Consider the following 15,753-nt stretch of genomic DNA (forward strand, 5'->3'; position numbering starts at 1 on the left):
ATAATAGTAGGTTGTATGCACCCCATTTTCTTCATCCATTCATCCACAAAAATCACTGAGGTTGTTTCCATGTCTTGGCTACTGTATTGGGTTGGCCACAAAGTTCATACAGTTAATGAATACACTGTTCAATAATACTTGGTGAAAATGAAAAATGTGTCTTTCATTTTTACTTAAAGTAAATCTTTGACAAAGCCAGCTAGGCATCCCTTTGAGTAATGACTTATATCGCATTGAAATATTTTAAACATATGAACAGTAATAGCTTAAATGACAAATGTTACTAATATTGACACAATTGATCAAGGAGAATATGTTAGAATATGTTAAAATGCAGATGGACAGTGAAAGAACAAATATAACTTTTAACTAAATATTGTCTTGATATTTAGACCATTGGTTAAGAACATGATAACAGGTTTCATCCATCTCAAGAAAGCAGAATATTTGCAGATCACTTAACATTTACTAGGTATGTTCTCAGTCTGGAAGGATATATTTCATTTACATGTGTCATTTAATTTAACCACATCCCTCTGTAATAGATAGTGTTATCCCTATTTGCAGATAGGAAACAGGTTCAGAAAGATTAAGAATGTTACCTAATTCTAGTAAGTAGCCAAGCCTAAACTGATCTAATTCCAGGGCAAAGCTCTTTCTGACACATCAGTGTGGGTCTTTATCTCTTTGAGAATTGTTGAACATTAAAAGCCTTCTTCCAGGTAAATGCATAAAGAAACAACGTGAACAATGATATAACCACATAAGTCTCACTAAATAATTGGTGTGTTTGGCCTTGCTTTTGCTGATAGATCTTTTGCAAAATTGCTTTTCTCTGAGATAGTGGACTTTAAATATTTTCTTTGAAGACTTTCCTAAATTATACCTATCAGAAAGCTACTTTGCTTTAAGGCTAAAGAAAAATGAAAGCTTACTTAACTACACTTAGGTGCCAGGGTCATACTATGAACTCTACACCTGCCAGGATTCACGCTAAGATAGGGTGGCTCTGCAAACTGTCCATAGTACTGTGATTTCTTTCTGATATTTTGAAGTAGAAATAATTTAATAACTATTCACAAAAGAGAAAAACACTGTTTCTTCGTCCTCAATATCATACTGCTGTAGGCTAATTCTTTTTCTCTTCTGTTGCCCCTTAGTATAGAGAGTGTGTTTTGGGGACCCTCCTTCACGATCTTCTCCATTCCAAGAGCATCTTACATAAATCCAGGACTTCTCAAGCAGCCAGTTTTGCCAGATGGTCTTAGGGTTGGTTGTACCCATATATGTATAATCCTGAACTTCTCAAGTAAGGTCCTTATAGAGCATAATGGCTAAGAGAATTGGTGCTGATACGAGACCTGAGTTCAAATCCTGCCTATGCCCCTAACTAGCTGTGTAACCTTGGAGAAGTAACTTAATCCTTAAAGGGATTAGATTTCTCACCCGGAAAATGGTATAATAAATGCATCTACCCCATATGGTTAGTGTGTAAATTAATGTAACTTGAGATGGTGCATGTTAAGCATTAGCACAGTGCCTGTCTCTTGTTAGTAATACCTGCTTTTATTATTAATTATTCTCTTTATATTCTCAGTTTCAGCTAGGTGCCTAACATATAATAGTTGTTCAGCAAATATTTACTGGATTGAACGAGCTCTGAAATTTAAGCATTGGGTCAACAGCAAAGTAGTCACCCCATCAATATTTCTCCCACAGAAAGGGAGAATAGATGGAAGCCAGCCATCATACTTTCTTTTCTTATTCTAAACTTCCCATCCAGGCCCAGCAATAAAATAATCTTCCTGGGGCTTCCCTGGTGGCGCAGTGGTTGGGGGTCCGCCTGCCGATGCAGGGGACACGGGTTCGTGCCCCGATCCCGGAGGATCCCACGTGCCGCGGAGCGGCTGGGCCCGCGAGCCATGGCCGCGGAGCCTGTGTGTCCGGAGCCTGTGCTCCGCAACGGGAGAGGCCGCAGCAGTGAGAGGCCCGCGTACAGCAAAAAAAAAAAAAAAAAAAAAAAAAAAAAAATAATAATAATCTTCCTGAACCCCAACAATTTTGAGAATTTTTCAAATCACACCATTTGAAAATAGTTGGGTTTCCCTAATCTAATATGTCCCAGGGCCCCAAGGTCACCAAGCTTATATTAATGAAGTCTAGTTAAGATAAATGATTACACTTAGTAAACCAACTGCTTATGAGCTCATTGGGCTTTTTAAACTTTACTATCTGCACTTCATAGAGGCACAAGTATTTTGCTTTTGTAGGACACTCAGCAGTCAAAGTAGTCTTTCAAAAAGCACAAATCAGATGCTATTATCGCACTGCTTCTGACCTCTAAAGGCTGTCTATTGTAAAGAGGTTAAATTTTCAACTACTTAGCCAGGCTCACAGGGACCATGGGCTCTGGTCACTTACTACATCTTTCCCTGACCTTCATGGCGTTCGAGGCACAGTTGTCTTTTTCAGTCCCTCAGATGCAACAAGCTCTACTTCTTGCTCTCCCAGCTTTAGATTGGCTAATCCTTCTACCCAGACCAATTTCCCTCTGATCATTAAGGTCTCGGTTCAAACGCCACCACTACTATCTTGACCAAAGAGACCTGCCTCCTCACTGCCTCTCTGTCCCATTGTCCAGTCGTATTTCTGTCTCTGTACAAAATTTATTTACATGTTTACTCTGTCTTCCTCCACCACTGGACATTTGCTTAAGAGCAAGGACTTTGTAATTTTTTGCTCACCGCTGAATCTTCCAAGGCTTGCAGCAGACACTGGCACATAGAAAGTGTGTAGGAAATGTGTGTCTAATAAATGAATAAATATGTGAATGAAAAAAACTGAAACACTAACCCGAGAATATTCTCCTTTCAAAAGAATAATGAAAAATAATTTCATTCAATAAGAGTCCTTCTTAGTTACTGATACATGACTTAGTAGTTCCCAATCAATTTAAAATGTTCCATTATTTCCTGATACTTCACAAGTCATTAATTAAATGTTGCTCACATTTAAGGCCAATCTGTGAGACATTATGAACTTGTCTACTCTAAAGTTCCAGCATTAACTCAGGCGGGGCTTCACCAAGTACTGATCCTGTGACCTTGGCCTCTCGTTGCCTCAGTTTTCTCATTTGTAACATGGGTATAATAATAGGCTTATTTCATAGGCCTGTGAGGAAACCCTCATATATATGTGTGTGTGTGTGTGTCTATATATATGGATTTAAACGGTGTCTTAGGATAGTGTCTGGCACGTGATAAGCGTCACAGAGCGTTGACTGCTGCTACTAGAACCGTTATTATGAGAACTACCTGTTGAGAATAATCCTTCATATACTGGTTTATTCCACTGGAGATAAAGGAAACTAATAGAATGTTAGAAAGCAGATGAAACACAGAAAGCCAATAAAATATACCAAGACAGAAGATGATGAGAGTGTAAAAGCATAGAAGAAAAAAGTGGTTTTTGTGTTTCTTATTCTTTTCCTTTTTTAAAGAAGGAAAGAGCCTAGAAATAGGACAAAAACTATTCATTGGCTATACTGACATGGGGATCGCTGGTGACCTTCATAAGTAAAATTTCAGGACAGTGGGCAGTGAGATTACGGTGAGAGAAGTCAGATGGATGGAAATTATAGAGTAAATGGGACGTGAGGAAATGGAAACAATATATGAAGATAACAATTTTGAAAAGTTCAGACATGAATTGGCTAAAGAAGATATGCAGGGATTAGGGGAGGAGGGAGGCTTTCATGTCACACGTATAGTTTTTAACTTTTTAAGGTGGAGTTACTAGTCTAGAATGAGGTTGAACTTTGGCAAGAATCCTTCCTAAGGAGTAGATGGGCTGTAGAAGATGCAGGGCTGTGAAGTACTTGAGAAGATGAGGGAGAATGAAATGCTCTCTGTAGTGCACACGGCCTTGTAACTTTCACTCCTGTAGTAAAAGGGAATACAAAGGTCAACGCAGATGCTAATGAATTAATGGATTTGGCAGTGGACTATTTACTGACCTCGGTGGTCTTAATGAGTTATGAAGCACCTCACCGGCTCAGAGTGAAGGAAGTAGAGAGGATGGAGGTTAAGTAAAGCTTCTAAGAAAATAGTCCTTAAGGAGAAATAGAAAGAGCTTACTGTAAGTCAGAGCAATATTTCCAGTCTTGAAAATCTATTTGAAGCCGGTCATTATTAATTTATTGGAATACCTATTTGCCCTGCCACATGATTCTTCTCCAGCTACCTGGATATAAGTTACACAGAGGCAGAAGAGAGTGAGAGATAACAATGGAGGGAAAATACAATTAGTATATTTTTTTTACCTTTTTCCACTTCCCCGCTCCAACTCTGGGGAGCCTTCATGGACATGGCTGCCCTCCCAGCCTCCAGCAGCACTCTGTTATCAAAGAATTCAAAGAAATGGAACATAGGTTTCCAACTTATTAATTTAGCAAAATCAAAAATTATATATAATGTCTTCCGTTGGCAAAGATTTTTGCAATATAATTTGGTTCCATCTTTTGACAAGTAATTTGGCAATGTGTAGCAAGATAAAAATGTTAATAGCTTTTTACACATTAATTCTAATTCTGGAAGCTTATGCCAATAAATAATTTATAATCCAGAAAATTATTATATAAAGATGCTCATTGTCATGTCATTTGTAATAACAAAAAATTGGAAACACCTTTAATTGTTAACAATAGGAAAACAGTTTAGGAAATATCCACTTAGTAGAAAGTTACACAGTTACTATATTATAATTACAAGATGATGGAGCAAAATAGAATAATGCTTAATAAAGAAAGAATGAAGAAAGTTGACCTACAATTGTGTCTTCCTTATGACAGTAATTATGTAAACATATAAATATTTATTAAAACTTAAAACCAAAATAAAGTTTTGTTTTTTTTTAATAATTTATTTTATTTTTGCTGTGTTGGGTCTTCGCTTCTGTGCGAGGGCTTCCCCTAGTTGTGGCAAGCGGGGACCACTCTTCATCGCGGTGCGCGGACCTCTCACTATCGCGGCCTCTCTTGTTGCGGAGCACAAGCTCCAGACGCGCAGGCTCAGCAGTTGTGGCTCACGGGCCTAGTTGCTCCGCGGCATGTGGGATCCTCCCAGACCAGGGCTCGAACCCGTGTCCCCTGCATTGGCAGGCAGATTCTCAACCACTGTGCCACCAGGGAAGCCCCAAAATAAAGTTTTAAATGCTCTGTACCAGTAATGGGGATTTTATGTTTGTTTCAAAATATTTTTTAACATAACTCTTATACTTTTGTTTTTTCTACTCCTTTTCTTAAGAATTTCTGATTATTACCTCATTTTTCATTCCATAGTTTCAAATAAAGTCAGCAATTTTATCATCAGAGAAGATTAGACTTATTTGACAGTTCATAATTCCAAGTTATTTGGTATAAAAAGACCATATACACTTGTAGGTGCTTTCAAAATAATATTTCGAGAATTTTTTTTTTTTGCTTAGTCTTTCCTAGTATGGAGATTCAGCAAACTACCTAAAATTGCTAGCCATTCTTTTTTCATTTTTCTCATTTTATTCATTTATCTTGCCCTTCACAGAAATGATAACAAATGAGTCTGCAGTTGCATCTGCCAATTTCTTAAATCCTCTATTATCCACATTATGAAATCATACTTATATGAATACTTCCAGTATTTTCAGAGCTCTTTAGTTATTATACTTGAGCATTCTGTATGAAGTATCTTATGTAAGTGTAAAATTTAGACTCAACTTCTGGAAGCTTTTGATTTCTTAGTTCAAAAGTGAGAGATCCTTAGTTCAGCCATATGATTAACAATTACTTGTATAGTAAGAAGCTCCTAAATTATTGTTTTATGGATACCTGGCAGTTTTCTTGCCATTTCTCAGAGGTTCTCTATTAAACACATTCTCTCTCTTTCTCTCTCTCTCTCTCTATCTCTCTCTCACACACACACATTGTGATTAAAAGCACAGACTTTGGCATTATGAAGTCTAAGGTTCAATTTCCAGTTCTGTAGTTTCTGGGCCACTTCACTTTAGGCAAGTAACCTAATGTCTCTGAACCTTGTTATTTTCATCTGTAAAATGGAGATTACAATTATATCAGACAATCATCAGAACATCCGTAATGATTTTAGAGTTTCAGAGTCAGATACAAGCAGGCACTCAGTAAATGGCTAGTGCTTTTATTACTTTATTATTATTTAGGTCTTGGTTTTCCTTGAGTCTGTGAGTCCCCATAATGAAATGTAATTTCCAGTAGATTGAGTAATACCTATTTTCACCAAAAATTTTAACTGAGTTCATTACTTTCTGTGCAACCCAGATTAGTTTTCTGCCTTTTTTTCTGTGCCGTCTGTAGGTGTTCAATAGATTTATTTAATAAATGTATGAATGCATGAACGCGTAGATGAATTTTTAAATGCTTCTTTTTGAGAAGGTAGAACAAATGTGACACCGTAAAACAGATAAGAAAATAGTCCATGGAAAAAATGGCAAAGTCACATATGTGCCCAGGGCCAGCTTAAGGAGAATTGCTTTTTTTTTTTTTTTTAAGGAAAGATGTGTTGAATAGATTATTTTAATTATTTTTAAAAGTTAAGTACAGGGGGCTTCCCTGGTGGCGCAGTGATTGAGAGTCCGCCTGCCGATGCAGGGGAAACAGGTTCGTGCCCCGGTCCGGGAAGATCCCACATGCCGCGGAGTGGCTGGGCCCGTGAGCCATGGCCGCTGAGCTTGCGCGTCCGGAGCCTGTGCTCCGCAACGGGAGAAGCCACAACAGTGACAGGCCCGCGTACCGCAAAAAAAAAAAAAAGTTAAGTACAGGGACTTCCCTGGCGGTCCAATGGTTAAGACTTCACCTTCCAATGCAGGGGGTGTGGGTTCAATCCCTAGTCGGGGAGCTATGGTCCCACATGCCTCACAGCCAAGAAACCAAAACATAAAACAGAAGCAGGGCTTCCCTGGTGGCGCAGTGGTTGAGAGTCCGCCTGCCGATGCAGGGGACACGGGTTCGTGCCCCGGTCCGGGAAGATCCCACGTGCCGCGGAGCGGCTGGGCCCGTGAGCCATGGCCGCTGAGCCTGCGCGTCCGGAGCCTGTGCTCCGCAACGGGAGAGGCCACAACAGTGAGAGGCCCGCGTACCGCAAAAAAAACAAAAAACAAACAAACAAACAAAAAACAGAAGCAGTATTATAACAAATTCAATAAAGACTTTAAAAAGTGGTCCACATCCAAAAAAAAAAAAAAGTTAACTACAGAAATTTGCTGATGATTTACATATTTAGCACCAGTAAAATAATGTGAGATTAGCTGTACTAAAACAGAATGTTGAGCTACATTCACATTAAGTGACATTATATAGTCTAAATTTATGGAAAACTGAAATGGCTGATAAAAAGTAAGATGGTGAGTGACCTTTGAGCAGAAAAAGACAGAAAGAGAAATGGCCTTTTCTACATTCTATTGTGCCTCTAAGTAAAATGCTTGGTAATCTAGCTACAAAGCAATATGTCATTTGGCTTTAGGCACCTACTGTGATTTACCTTGTGAGGATCAGATTTTGCCATGGAGAGGATTTGTAAAAGTATCACACGTTCCAGTACCATTGGCAACCACAGCTACCAAAAACTCCAATTTAAATTGATGAACCTAATGTCAGATGATAGTATCATTTCCTTGTGGGTGTCTTGGGAAAAGATGGGTAGGAAATGTATAAAAGTGAATACTTTATTGACTGAAATAACAATTCATCATTTTGAAAACATAAAATACATTAAAGTTGTTATAGCATCATGCATTAATATTTCACTGTACTTTAGACATCGCCTACAATCAATGTTTTCTGCCCTTTGAAACAGAATCTTGCTTGTGGTATGCATTAACCATATAAAAGATTAAACACTGAAAAGAAATTCAGCCTTTAAGGACAATTTGCTTTGATTTATTCAGTGGGTTCTTCCAAAAAGTTAATACAAGAATTATTGCTTGTTGAACTGGAGTTACAAATTCTTTCAGAGTTACTTAGTATTTTCTGTAATATCAGTATCAAGGAAGGTAAAGCAAATTTACATATTCATTAGGAAATACAGGCACATAATCATAAAACAAGACAACACAGCGTTTTTATAGACTTTATTTTTTAGAAGTGTTTTAATTTCACAGAAAACTTGAGAAGATAGTGTAAAGTGTTTCCATATACACTAGACCCATTTCCCTCTATGATGATCCACTTACATTAGTATGTTACATTGTTACTATCAATTAACAAATATTGATACATTATCATTTACTATAGTCCATACATTAGTCCAGTTCCTTAGTTTTTACCTCATGTCCTTTTTCTATTCCAGGATTTCATCCAAAACATCACATTACATTTAGTTGCCATGTTTCCTTAGGCTCCTCTTGGGTTTGATAGCTTCTCAGATTTTCCTTGGATGACCTTGACAATTTTGAGTAGTTAGGGTTTTGTAGGATGCCCACTACTAGAAGTTGTTTGATGCATTTTTCATGATAATATTGGGATTATGTGTTTTGGGGAGGAAGACCACAGAGTAGAAGGGTTATTTTGTCAGATCACATCAAATGTACAAAGTATGAATATGCATTATGAATGCTGAGGTCGACTTTGATCACCAGGCTGAGGTAGTGTTTTTCAGGTTTCTCCATCGTAAGATGACTGTCTTCCCTTTTTCATACTGTACTTTTTTGGAAGGAAGTCAATATGCTCAGCCCACAACTAAGGAATAGGGAGTTATGCTTAAGATGGAGTACTACATAAACTATTTGGAATTCCTTTGCACTGGAGATTTATCTATTCTCCTGCATTTATGTATCCAATTATTTATTTATATCAGAAGAACTCATGGATTTTTATTTTATACTTTGGGTTATAATCTAATTCTACTTTAGTTACTTTATTCCTCAAATTGCTCTAGTCCTGACCCTTGTGAACTCTTTTCAGTTGGCTCTTGTGCCACTCTGAGGTATCCCCATCCTGTATTTTTTTTTTTGGAACTTCCTTACTTTCTGACACTATAAGATGGTCTTGTCTATAAATCTTGTATATTTACTGCCCTAGTCCTAGAATCAGCTATTTCTTCAAAGATAACTAGGTCTTTTTAGTGGAGAACGGTATTAGACAGCAGGATCTGGGTGTGGGGTGTGCTAATTGCTGCTCGGATGTCATTGCTTCTAGATCTTCTCAGCTGACAGAGCAAAGAGATAATATGTGTGTACATTCCCCATGTATACGCACATATCTATAAGTATCTCTACATAGCCATGTGTATTAAGGTAATATGAAGCAATATTAAGCTAAACATGAATGTATATTGATGTTTCCAACTTTAATCTGTTACCACATAGATCATCTTAGCCTCATCTCTTGCTTATCTTTAAATTTCAACTCCAGCAAAACACTTGGCTTTTAGAAGTATGAAAATCAAATTGTAGCAACTTTGGGAAGCCACATCATCTAGTAGAATAATTCTTAAAGGGCAAGGTGTATATCATCAAATTTTAATTTACAGTCAGCAGTACTTTTTAACATCAAAAGGCCTCCAGACCTCTGCTTCCAAGAAGATGAAGTAGCCCATTTCTCCCAGGTTCTCCCACTTAAAACTAAAACCCTGAACATAACAACAAAGAAACATAGGAAGACGCTGAAAGGTGGAAATGAGAAGGCAGACTTAACTAGGGACTTTGGGACTTGAGGAATAACATGGTGATGAGTCCCCTGTGTTTCCTGTTGCTTCCCATACATCCTGGAGAGGGTATTACAGGCACCCCCAATCAATAACCGCCAACAGAACAACAGACAAAAAAGCTTCAAAAAACCCCACAAAACCCTGTTCCCCCTAGCCAAAGTATAAGGAAAGGGGTTGCTAAAGACAGAAGACCATTTGGGCAATAATATACACAGTACTCGAGCCAAGTGCCAGTGGAATATTGCACCCATCCCCTATGTCCTGTCGTTTCAGTTGGGCCAAGGTAGGATTTGATCTTCCACACCACCCCACTCCTGCCCTCTAGAAGAGGCAGCGCTCTGATTCCCCACCAGGGTTGTTTCAGTGTGGTCCAGTGGTGAGCTGAGCCTCCACCCCTTTCCATTAGCAAACAGACTTTAAAAGGTGGTGCCTGGGCTTCCCTGGTGGCGCAGTGGTTGAGAATCTGCCTGCCAATGCAGAGGACACAGGTTCGAGCCCTGGTCTGGGAAGATCCCACATGCCGCGGAGCAGCTGGGCCCGTGAGCCACAGCTACTGAGCCTGCGCTCCACAACAAGAGAGGCCGCAACAGTGAGAGGCCCGCGCACCACGATGAAGAGTGGCACCCGCTCGCCGCAACTAGAGAAAGCCCTTGCACAGAAATGAAGACCCAACACAGCCAAATAAATAAATAAATTTACTTATTTAAAAAAAAAAAAAAAAGTGGTGCCTGACAGGCTTGTTAACACTGGGCTGCCCTCACACAGTCGTGGGGTCCAATGGTGGGACTTAGCGTCCATCTCTCCCGGACATCAATAAGAATAGGATGTTACAGGTTGGCGGGAGTAGGCACCCCACTAACCCCCAACACATGGTGTCAGTGAGACCCAATGGGGTGCTGAATCCCCAGAACCACCCTGAGGCAACAAGACAGAATGAGACGGCACGAGCAGGGCGAGTCGTCAGTTCTCTTCCTCTCACCCTGGCGTCAGTGGGGCCAGCAGGGAGCTGACCCTCTACCCACACCCGGCATCAACAAGAAGGAATGAAGTGGGAGGAAGGAGAGCAAACACTTCACTTCTCCCCTCCCCTGTGTCAAGAAATCTACTGGGGAGATGAACTTCCACTCCTACTAAAAGGCAACACAATGATATTAATGTTCCCACTTTTGGGGGGAAGGTGTCAGAAGGGCCAATAGGATAGCTGAACTTCTACTTGATCTGTCTGCAGTGAGACAATGTAAGTGCCCACTTTTGCTGGGGTATTGTCAGTAGGGCCCAATGGAAATCTGTACGTAACCCCCCAGTCCTCATACTACGCCTCAAATAGGATGACTTCCTTCTAAAAAGTAATAATAAAATTAAATGGGTTACAGAGTCATATAATAACTCAGAATGTTTAGAATACAATGGAAAAATACTCATGACACCAAGAACCAGGAAATCACAGAATAAATGAGAAAAGACAATAAACATACACCAACACTGAGATAAAACATCTATTGAAATGATCAGACAAGGATTTTAAATAAGCTGTCACATAAATGCTTCAATTAGCAATTATGTGTTCCTTGACAGAAATGGGAAAAATAGAAAATGTAAACAAAGAACTAGAAGCTATAACAATAAAAACAAATGAGAACAGTAGAACTGAAAAAATACAACAATCAAAAAACATTGCTCAAGAATAGAGTCGAGGGCTTCCCTGGTGGCGCTGTGGTTGAGAGTCTGCCTGCGGATGCAGGGGACACGGGTTCGTGCCCCGGTCCGGGAGGATCCCACATGCCGTGGAGCGGCTGGGCTTGTGAGCCATGGCCGCTGAGCCTGCGTGTCCGGAGCCTGTGCTCCGCAATGGGAGAGGCCACAACAGTGAGAGGCCTGCGTACCGCAAAAAAAAAAAAAAAAAAAAAGAATAGAGTGGAGATTACAAAGCATAGAATCATGAACTTAGAAGAGATCAATACAATGTACCAAATGTACAGAGAAAAATAGACTGAGGGGTAAAGATGGGAGAAAGAACAGGATCTCAAGAACCTGTGAACAGTAACAAAAGCACTAACATTCATATCATCAAAGTTCCAGAATGAAAAAAGAGAGCAAGTAGGACTGACAAAGTATTCAAAGAAATCATGGCTAAAAAGTTCCCAATTTTTTAGAAGACATAAACACAAATTCAAGAATCTGAACAAACCCAAAGAGGAAAAACGCAAAGATATCCTTGCCAAGACGTGTCATAAATAAACTTCTGAAAAGTAGAGACTAAAAAAATCTCAAAAGTGGACAGGAAGAAACGATGCATTGCTTACTGAGAAACACCAATTCCAATGACAGCATATTTCTTGTCTAAAACTCTGGAGTCAGAAGCATTGACGTAACATTTTTCAAGTGCTAAAAGAAAAGAACTCTCAGCCACAAATTCACACTTTTTATCTCCACTTTCTTGTTTGACTTACGTTAATGGACTACTAACTCATCTTTCTATATCCGGGACTGCCATCACCCTTCTCCAAAAATCTAGTCACAGTATTTCCAGAGTGATCTTTCTGAAAATGAAACAAATTTTTCTTATAAAAATACCTGATTGTGTTATGAAACTTGTCTCTCTTCTAAGTTACCAGTTAAAATCCTTCAATGGATTCCCATCTTTCTTGGAGTAAAATCTCACATCCCAACTCTCTTTGTCCTTTTGGGCTGCTGTAAGATTATACTGCAGGCTGGGTGGCTCATAAACAACAGGATTTTTTTTCTCACAGTTCTGGAGGCTGCAAGTTCAAGAATAGGGTGCCAGTATGGTCAGATGAGAGCCCTCTTCTGAGTCACAGACTTCTCATTGTAACCTCACATGGCAGAAGAGCTTAGGGAGCTCTGTGGGGTCTCTTTTATAAGAGCACTAATACCTTTATCATTTCCCAAAGGCCCCACCTACTACTACGATCACCTCCGGAAATTAAGATTTCAACGTATAAATTTGGAGGGGAACACAAAGACTAGACCATAGCACTTAGTATACATACATGGACCATTCATGGTCTGGCTTCTACCACCCTCTCCATTGTCTTCTTTTCTTACACTCCAGTGAGCATTTCTTTCTTTTTTTTTTTTTTTTTTTTTTTTGCGGTACGCGGGCCTCTCCCTGTTGTGGCCTCTCCCGTTGCAGAGCACAGGCTCCGGACGCACAGGCTCAGCGGCCATGGCTCACGGGCCCAGCCGCTCCGCGGCATGTGGGATCTTCCCGGACCGGGGCACGAACCCATGTCCCCAGCATCAGCAGGCAGACTCTCAACCACTGCGCCACCAGGGAAGCCCCAGTGACATTTCTTTTACTGATTATGAATGGAACTCCTTTCTGGACTGATGCTTAACCATTCATTTTCTGGCAAACATGAATTTATCTTCTCTTTTCCTCAAAAATTCACCCTTCCTTCATGTTACATATCCATTTCAATTGCCTTCTACAGGAAGCCCTTCTGATATCCCCCATATACTACTGTCCACAGCATGAATTAAGGTCTTACTGTGTCTTCCTATATCACTCTGTAATAATTTTTACAGTAACTATGGATTTTCTTATTTGAGTGTCACAATACATTGACTTCTAGGTGGCACAATAATGATTTTAGTAACGGTAACACTGGTGCCTAGTTTAACCCATGGCATACTTTAGGTGTTCAATAAATGTTTGTTGAATGAGTGAATGAATGAATGAATGGATGGTCAGTTTGAAATCTTAATCATGTTACTTTTCAAAAATCTGTTAAAAAGATAGCCACAGTTTTCCAGAAGATTAGGGACTTAGGATCTTCAACTTGATTTAATAGAGGAAATTTTTACTCATACATCATGCTTAAATACCTCAAAGTAAAACCATTAACCCAGGAATTTAAGGTTACCCATTTGGACTTGCAAGCCAATAATTAATACCTCCTGCCCCGACTGTATTAGATGGTTTCAATGCTCCACTCATATCTCCCCAGCACTCATCATTCCAGTATATGCTGATAGACTCATGTTACCACCTGCAATTATCCACCTTAGGGCAGGCCAGAAATGTACAGGAGTTAATGTATCTGGGTGTAGCTTTCAACCAAGGACAGAGGGGACTGGAAGATAAGTACTTTAAGTTTCTCACCAATTCTTGGGATAACTCTGAGACATGTTCTATAGAGTTTCACAGAACTCCCCTGAAGTACTGGCAGCAGTTCCCTGCAGGAGTAATTTATTCAGTAATGCACCTCTGTTGGCTTCCTTCCGTGCCTCCATTCTCAATTCCCACTCCACTTCTGAGTCTTCTGGAAGCACCTCCCAAATGAACAGTTTGCATTCAAATTATTGCCTCAGGTTCTGCTTCTAGGGGAATTCAATTTATAGCCTCCTAACAATCCAGTGCTCCTTACAGAGCCATCACTGGTACAAGTACCAAGGCATGGCACATTATGTATCACTCCTCCTAAATCCTAATATTTTTAAACAGATAGGAAAGAGCACAACCTTGAAGAGAAAAATCATTTATATGAGAATAGCCAATGGATAAAGGGAAGGAGAGACAGTGCCATTTGTTTTCCATTAATGATAGTGTGAAATTTATGGGCAGATGGTCTAACAGGTGTGACTATAATTTGAGGAGCCTGCTCCCTTGGTTACAGAAGACTGCTATTGTTATTATTATGGAGGCACAACCTCATGACTTTATTGCTTTACTTGATGTAGCCTTTTCCTTTACCCTTAAATCTTTCTACATCGCTGAATTGCAGCCAATAGATTTATTTTCTCCCTATGGCTCCATCACAAAAAAAGACACACATGTGTGCTCACACACACACACACACACACAGAGTTTTGTGTATGCCAGTGCTAGAAAAGACAAGCTCATGGTGCATGTATGCAATGGGTATTGTACATTACAGGTCTCTGTGAAATAGTCTTCTGCAGGTTCCTATGTTTATTTTATGAATAATTAACTTTAGTAAAGTTAATTTCCTGAAGATCTTGATGAAGGCTGAAGAAAGGAAGTAAATTTTAAAGAAAAAGACTTAGAAACTTGCCCTTTTTGCCCTTTCTTTGTGTCTTAATGAACAAAGGATAACTGGGACTTTTTTGAAGTCTTTGCTTGAGTTGAAGACACAAAATGCAACCTGTACTCTTATCATAATATGTTCAGTTTATGAGTACACAAACTTATAAACTGTGAATTTCCCTAAAGTTATTATACCATTTAGAAGATGTTTGCTGGGACGTTTACTTAAAACCAAACAATTGAGGTCTATATGTCCAAATAATTTCCTTCTCTCTTTCTGTCTCCATTTCAGTTTCCTGAGTTTCTGGGAAGGCCTGGTTTCCCCAAAGGAACGATTTCTGGTAGAAGTCTGAAGGTCTGACCCAAGAAAAATAATCCAGTATAGCCAATGAATTGAGGACAAGAAGTTTTCCAATCAGGTAGGAACATTTAATCTCATACATTACAATCACCTTAAGTAAGGTGTGCTGATAGCTGGATATGATTTAACTTCTTGGAAAAAGATGCCCCACAAGGAAGCTGTTCTCAATTCCCTTAGTGGTTGTGGTGTTTATCAGAGAGTGCCTTGGGGGAAGATGAATACAATAACAGTATGATGCTTTTCTTTTCATTTTTAGCTCATTGTTGCCAAGTCCCCTTGGTGACCTTGGTGCCTGTGGTTTAATCCCAGGAGGTTAGACATGTGGAACAGCACATTAACCCTTTTTAGTATTTTCTCCCAAGACAAATCATTTTTATAGGTTGTCTCCATGGTCTTCTAGTTGCTTATCAAACTTAAGCATCAAGTCTTCTAAGTGAGCAATAGCCCCTGTCAGTGTGAGGAAATCAGCTTGGTTCTTATTGGGGCACATCTTGGTCTTGGCACAAAGTGAGTTCACATAGGGAGTTAGAAGGAGGAGAATGGGGCATGCGAAAGGGGAGTTCTGTGTTCTCATTTACCTATGCATGTTGAAACTCCACTAACAGTTTTATTTTCATTAGCAATTTGTGATAAAAACTTAGGGTAGGGCTTCCCTGGTGGCGCAGTGG

The 15,753-nt window shown here is 39.5% G+C and overlaps 1 long non-coding RNA gene across 3 annotated transcripts in view; it reads left to right on the forward strand.

Moving 5' to 3' along the window:
* Positions 1-15,753, forward strand: part of LOC309808568 — a 96,087-nt gene that overhangs the window by 49,951 nt on the left and 30,383 nt on the right. For all 3 annotated transcript variants that reach the window (XR_014294760.1, XR_014294761.1, XR_014294762.1), the window contains exon 2: positions 15,017-15,143. This is a non-coding gene — a long non-coding RNA (uncharacterized lncRNA). The remainder of the gene's footprint in view (positions 1-15,016; positions 15,144-15,753) is intronic.

Source organism: Mesoplodon mirus (assembly GCF_964341445.2).
Source record: "Mesoplodon mirus genome assembly, chromosome: 7".
Taxonomy (NCBI): domain Eukaryota; kingdom Metazoa; phylum Chordata; class Mammalia; order Artiodactyla; family Ziphiidae; genus Mesoplodon; species Mesoplodon mirus.